The sequence below is a fragment of the Lolium rigidum genome, chromosome 3 (assembly GCF_022539505.1).
Source record: "Lolium rigidum isolate FL_2022 chromosome 3, APGP_CSIRO_Lrig_0.1, whole genome shotgun sequence".
NCBI lineage: Eukaryota > Viridiplantae > Streptophyta > Magnoliopsida > Poales > Poaceae > Lolium > Lolium rigidum.
The window spans coordinates 293,611,445-293,617,773 of NC_061510.1; the positions used below are offsets into that span (position 1 = coordinate 293,611,445).

Consider the following 6,329-nt stretch of genomic DNA (forward strand, 5'->3'; position numbering starts at 1 on the left):
TGCCACATTGTAATGACGCCACAGAAGTAGAAATTATTGCCATTCAGGAAGGCCTGCGATTGGCCTTGCATTGGACGCTGCTGAAAGTTAAAGCTGAATCTGACTGCACTGAAATTGTGGAGATGAACAGGGAATCCATGCCAAACACATCAGCTTATGCATTCAGAATTAGCGCTATTCGTGATTTACTTAGGATAGGAAAAGATATGCTTGTATTGTTAAAGTTAGCCTAGAGGCTAATACCGTGAGCCATGAACTAGCAATACTAGATAGAATTCGGGGTAAAATAGAGCTTTGGCTCAGGGACATGCCCCAGGTAGTTGCTGCTGCGATTGCATTTGATTGTAATCCTACTGTGGCTTAATATATTCTCTTTCCCTAGCACAAAAAAATCCTTACGGTAAGGCATGACACGGGACAGAGGAACTAGCACCTCAGCTGTCGAGAGAGTAGTGGCCAGTGGATGTCTTAGGCTGGAATGAAAGAAGAGGTCAGAATCTAAATCTGCTTCTAGTGGCTGACATGCGTAATTCCTCAAGATTTTCTCTGTCTTCTTTAGTATTGAAGGTGGTAGAGGTCCCATTACATGCATCTTCCCCTAGCTAATTGGTGTTGGTGGGCTGGAAAGTGGAAAAGTATAACATGGATCGATCGAGCAAAGATGAAAACAATTGTTTTGGCCCGCGGAATAACACCAATACACCTTTTTCGATGAAAGACGCGATGAGATGGATGAAATATGAGAGTAGAGAGCAAAGCCGTGCTGTGGCATCTCATGAAATATGAGAGCTAGATCTGAGTCTCATTCGGTTGGCTCAGGTGACGATTTGCTCTTTTTTCTCCTACTATATATATTCAAAACCATTACAACAGTATCTCCTAAGATAATATGCAGAGTCATGAAACTTAGATTACAATTTGTTTATGTATGTGCGTGATGAAATAATGAAGAAGTGAGGTAGAAGCACTCGCCTAATGAAACACAAACCAACAAAATGAAGATCCTTCGATCCAAGACCTCGGGGCCTGGTTCGTTCAACGTCGATGGTATGCTACCAGCTGCAAAGGGTTAGTGTGGTCTGGCAAGAGGAGGCGATGAGGTGTGTCCGAAAAGCGGGGACGATGTGGGGTGTTGGCTATGGGAGAGATAATTACTGACGAGCGGTCGCCAGATCTCCGGTTCATCGAATTGGTAAAAACTGTGTGCGTCAGCCTCAGCCATGTGTGGCTTGGCAGTGCAATTGACTTCACTATTGGGTTGTAGTTACTTTAACACCCTTGACCTTACACTATGTCCATGCGAAACAGTGTCGTGATCCTCATGGATAGAAGAGGAATTTAAATAGTTGTATGCAATTTCACCAACCGCCAACGAAGACTGCAAGAGACATGATTTTTTTTGAACTTTTCAGATAGGTGGGTCCTCAGTAAGCGGGGCATATAATTCCCCACTGTGACTCACATCCTTCTTTGCGCCTTCCGAGCGGCCTATAGATTCCCACTAGAGAAGCCCATTTAGAAGTAACTACTTATGGCGATCTTCTCCACACGGCTATTTGGGCTTGTAGTGCTAAGTGGTTGGCCTGGAAAATGGTTCCTAGTCAGCCTATTTGTATTCTAAATCTGAAGAATGACATCCATTGTGGAGGATTGACTCTCTTTGAATAGAAAGTTATGTCTAAATATCATTCAAGAAAGATAGAAAGATAGTTATACCAGCAAATAAGGCCTTTCACAATACATTGGCTCGCACGTTACCCTAGCTAGGTAAGATACGGCAGTACTACTCTAATGCATTGTCTCTTAAGCATTGTATCTACATTTAATGATTTTTAAGACATGCATGCATGTGATTGAGCTATGATTGTATTTTGCATATGGTTCCGTGCAAGTGCAGTTTTCACAACGAGAAGTATCATGCACTAGATCATGCATATGATACTAGTTTATGATACCACCTCTATAATGCATAGTATAATAAGGTAGTATCATAATTTCAGCAGATTTAATGTTTTGTACAATCTCAATGGAAATTTGTGTACATGATGTATTTGGCATCAAGTTTTCTAGTTTTATGTGCTATGATGTATTATCTAATATGATACCACTCCCACCTCTCTCCTCATTAATTCTTGTTGTGCCACATCAGATTTTTTCCAACATGGCACACATGATACTAGCTATGATACTTCCATTGTGGCTAGTCTACGATATAACACTATCATATCTCCTCATCAACCATAGTGCCACATAAACATTTTTCCTATGATACCGTGTTAAGATACAAAGAATTCCGATTTCTTATTTTTGGTTAATTAACCACGAATTTTGTTAACCCTAGGTATACTCTAGAATCATTAAATTTGCCTCAAGATATTCCTCATACGCGCACTGAGATCATTCTAAGCTATTAGATATATTCCTAATCAAAACAAAGTAAAAAAAAAACATGGTGGGCTCATCATGGTCTAAAACAGAAGCCAGGGAGTGTATTTTTTTTACTCTAGTTATGTTGCAAATAAGTGTAGCTTTAGCTATGAGGAGTATTTCCCAACCAAATATTCTCCCATTATTTCACCTATGCGATGTCTTCAATACTGGAAGTCCCATATCTTAATACACCGAAAGATATAACGGAAAGGAGGTCATCTACTCGTCCATCCTCATGACGCATCGCAGGCCCTCCCCCTTGAGCATCAGATCAAACGCTGTGTTGATCTGCGAGAATGGCACACTGTGCGTGATGAACTTCTCTAGCTCCAGCTCCTTCCTCATGTACATCTCGACGACTTCAGGAAGGTCGGTACGTGGCTTGTAGTTGCCGAAGAAGGTGCCTTTCAGGGTCCTCTCGTTCAGGAAATTCATCGGGTGGGTCTTGAACACCGCCTCCTTGTGCGGAACACCCACCAGCACGGCCACACCCCACCCCTGCATCCAAAAGATTTCATGATTTAGTTTAAAGAAGAGTAGGGGCTGCTCAATATTATCATATTGCAGGTGTATCGAGATCATACATCGTGAACGCATTCAAAGGCAGAGATCATGGCGTTGATGTTGCCAGTACACTCGACGGCACTGTCGACTCCACCGTTGGTCATCTCCACAAGCACCTGGAGATCATCATTGAACAGTGAGTTTTTTTTGGCACATGCTTGTGTGTGTGTCATGATAGAAGGGAGACATGATTACTGATGGAAAAGAACAAACCTCTTGCACGGGCTTGGTATGGTCCTTGGGGTTCACAAAGTCAGTGCACCCAAATTTCTTAGCTGAAAAATGATGGACATGTTGTTAGGTTTGCCAGCCCGGTGTCCTACTAAAAAAACATCAACTAAGATGTCGTTGTGTTTCCAGAAGACAAATTGTACCTTGTTCATATTTTGCTGGGTTCAAGTCCACGCCAATGATCCTTGATGCACCAGCCATCTTGGCCCCTTCCATGGCCTGATCGTGTCAAAGGAACATACATCAATTACTCATGGTTACAGGAAAAATCCTGCAATAATGTTTTGTGCAAGATACCAATCATCGATTGTAACTTACAGCAAGGCCAACAGCTCCAAGACCAAAAATTGCCACCGTTGAACCCTTCTTAGGTTTCGCAACATTTAGCGTGGCGCCAAGTCCTGAAGAAAAATGGCATTTCAGTAACTAATCGAGGCATTCTAAACATATTAATTAATTTCTAAATAGTGGGATCAGTAATCATCTCTTACCAGTTGAGATACCACAGCTCAGAACACAAACTTTGTCAAGGGGTGCCTCTGGGTTGATCTTTGCAAGGCACCCGACATGGATCACAGTGTACTCGCTAAAGGTGGAGGTCCCAACGAAGTGGAAGATCGGTTTTCTGTTGATGGTGAAACGGGACTGTCCATCACCAATCATCACACCCCGATCCACATTGATCCTGAGGAGGTCACACAAGTTGCTCTCCTCTGATTTGCAATGGGCACACTCCTTGCATTCACCAGTGAACACCGGGAGGACATGGTCACCCGGCACGAGCTCGGTCACGCCTTCTCCAACACTCTCAACAATGCTGCGGGGAAGAAAGTAATTTCAGTAAAGTGTTACTGGAAAAGCTAAACAATGAAGAGCATTGATGCAGAAAAGATTGCAGGACTCCAGGTGTATACAATCGAAAAAATTAGTCACAACAACAATATAATACAGGTATATGTTGCTGTTTTTCAACAATTAAATATCTGGTAGAGATTTTATTAAAGGAAGAAGAGGAGCAAACTTAAATTGTTCCACAAAGCACTTTCTGTAAGCTTGTGTCATGACGCTGTCCCAAGATTCCTATGTTTTATCCATGCAATTAAAATATGGACACATGCTGTCTACAGACATCAATCTAATACCACTGGCAGATCAGGATCCAAGAGAACTACAATTAGAAACCATCCTGAATAAACTATACTTGAAGATCTAGATTCCACGAAGAAGAATCTTGATTCCACCAAGCAACAAAACTGTGACAAAATAAGATAAGAGACAGCGAGGCAGTAGTGTGATGCATACCCTCCAGCCTCATGGCCTAGGATCCTTGGAAAAACCGGTGTTTGGCCCTGCAGAAATTAATGCAGAATATCATCATGTTAGTTATCGTCAGAGTAACACGATTGGAAACGACAAAACTAGGGGGCACAATTGTGGATACCTTGGCTTCCCAGAAGTATACATCAGTGTGGCAGAGGGCAGTGTAGAGGATCTTACGCGGACTTCCATGGCCTGCGGCGGAGCAACCTCCACCTCCTCGATCGAGAGCGGCTTCCCGGCCTCCCATGCCACCGCAGCTGCAGTGAACCAAGTACCAAACAAATTCCAGAGCTCTTCACACACCAATCAAGAGAACTATCACATCGGAATGTTCAAAAAACGAACCTTTGCACTTGATCACCTTCCCGGCGGTCGCCATTGCTGTATAGATCGCTAGCTCCAAGTACTAGAAGAGAAAGATCGATTTGGTTGCTCTATTTGCACTACGCAGTCCGTCGATTAGACGTTGGTGAGGAAGAAAGGCTAGGCGAGCCCTGTATATATAATGGTGCGGGAGGAATCAGCGAGAGTAATTGAGGTTAGCTTGGAGTGCAAGTGGGGCAATAAAATGGATTTTCTTTTCTTGGAGAAGGTAGACGAAACAGGGGTGGCCGGCTGCGCTGCGGCTCTGTCTGCGCGCGCCTTTGCCGGTTGCGGACTTCAACCCCGTGCCGCCATGTCGTATATGGTCCTAAACCAAAACCGGGGCTTCAGAAACCAACTATGCAAACAACAGCGAGCAGCAACATCCCTGTCTCGTCTACCTTCTCCATCGAACAGCTAGTCCCGGTTGACAAGATACGCCGATTTAGTCAGTGGATTGGTCGGTCTTCCCTTTTATTTTTCTCCCCAGAAGATTAACAACTCTGTATAGAATGCGCATCTTTTCCCAGTCCAGTCCAGGGCAGGATTCTCGTTCCACGGTCGTTGGCCCCACAAAGCAGCACTAACGAACTGTGGTCACTGTCAGTGGGTTTAGTTGCACCCTGTCTAGAGCACCCACTTGCACCCTTAAGCCAACTAAAACCCATCACTGACTCGTCATTCTTTGCTGTGGCAGTTTCACGCAACTAATGAAGTAATCAGGATTAGGACGAATATAATTAGAAGCCACCACCATGAATAATTTATAATTTAAGTATCCAGATTCCACCATGTGCGACCCAAATGGATCGAGCATGTTCAAATACCAGACCAACAGCCCAGCGCAAAAGTATTAAGGATGTGTTCGGTTTCGGGATGTGGTGGAATGGAATGGAATGGTTCCGTTCCATTCCATTCCATCCCATTCCATTCCATTCCATCTGGGTGTTTGGTTGATTTCAGAAGCTGTGGAATGGAATGTACTCTAATTAGTCTAAATATCCAATTAATTAGAACCTAATTAGTCTAAATACCCAATTTTGACCCTAATTATTTCCTAAACAACGGGAGAGGAGCCTCTGCGCCCGGCGACCTCCACGCCCCGGCGGCCAGCGACCTCCGCGCCGCGCCTGGCGACCTCCGCACCGCGCCCGGCGACCTCCGCGCCGCGCCCGCCAACCTTCGGCCCGGCCGCGCCCAGCGACCTCCGCCCGCTCGCGCCATGCTCGTCCGCGGCCGCTTTGGAGGATGGCGGCGGGCGACCTCAAGGAGGCTGAGGGAGGGGCGGCTCGCCGGCGCGCAGGAGCTCGAGGGAGGGCGCCATGCTCGTCCGCGGCCGCCCTGCTCCGTCCGCCGCCGGCGTTGCTCCGTCCGCCGTGCTGGTCCGTCCGCCTCAGGCCGGTCGAGGGGAGAGAGGGGAG

At 45.4% G+C, this 6,329-nt stretch overlaps 1 pseudogene; it reads right to left on the bottom strand.

The window, feature by feature from the left end:
- Nucleotides 1–2,567: 2,567 nt before the first annotated feature.
- Nucleotides 2,568–4,976, bottom strand: LOC124703569 (annotated as a pseudogene).
- Nucleotides 4,977–6,329: the final 1,353 nt, after the last annotated feature.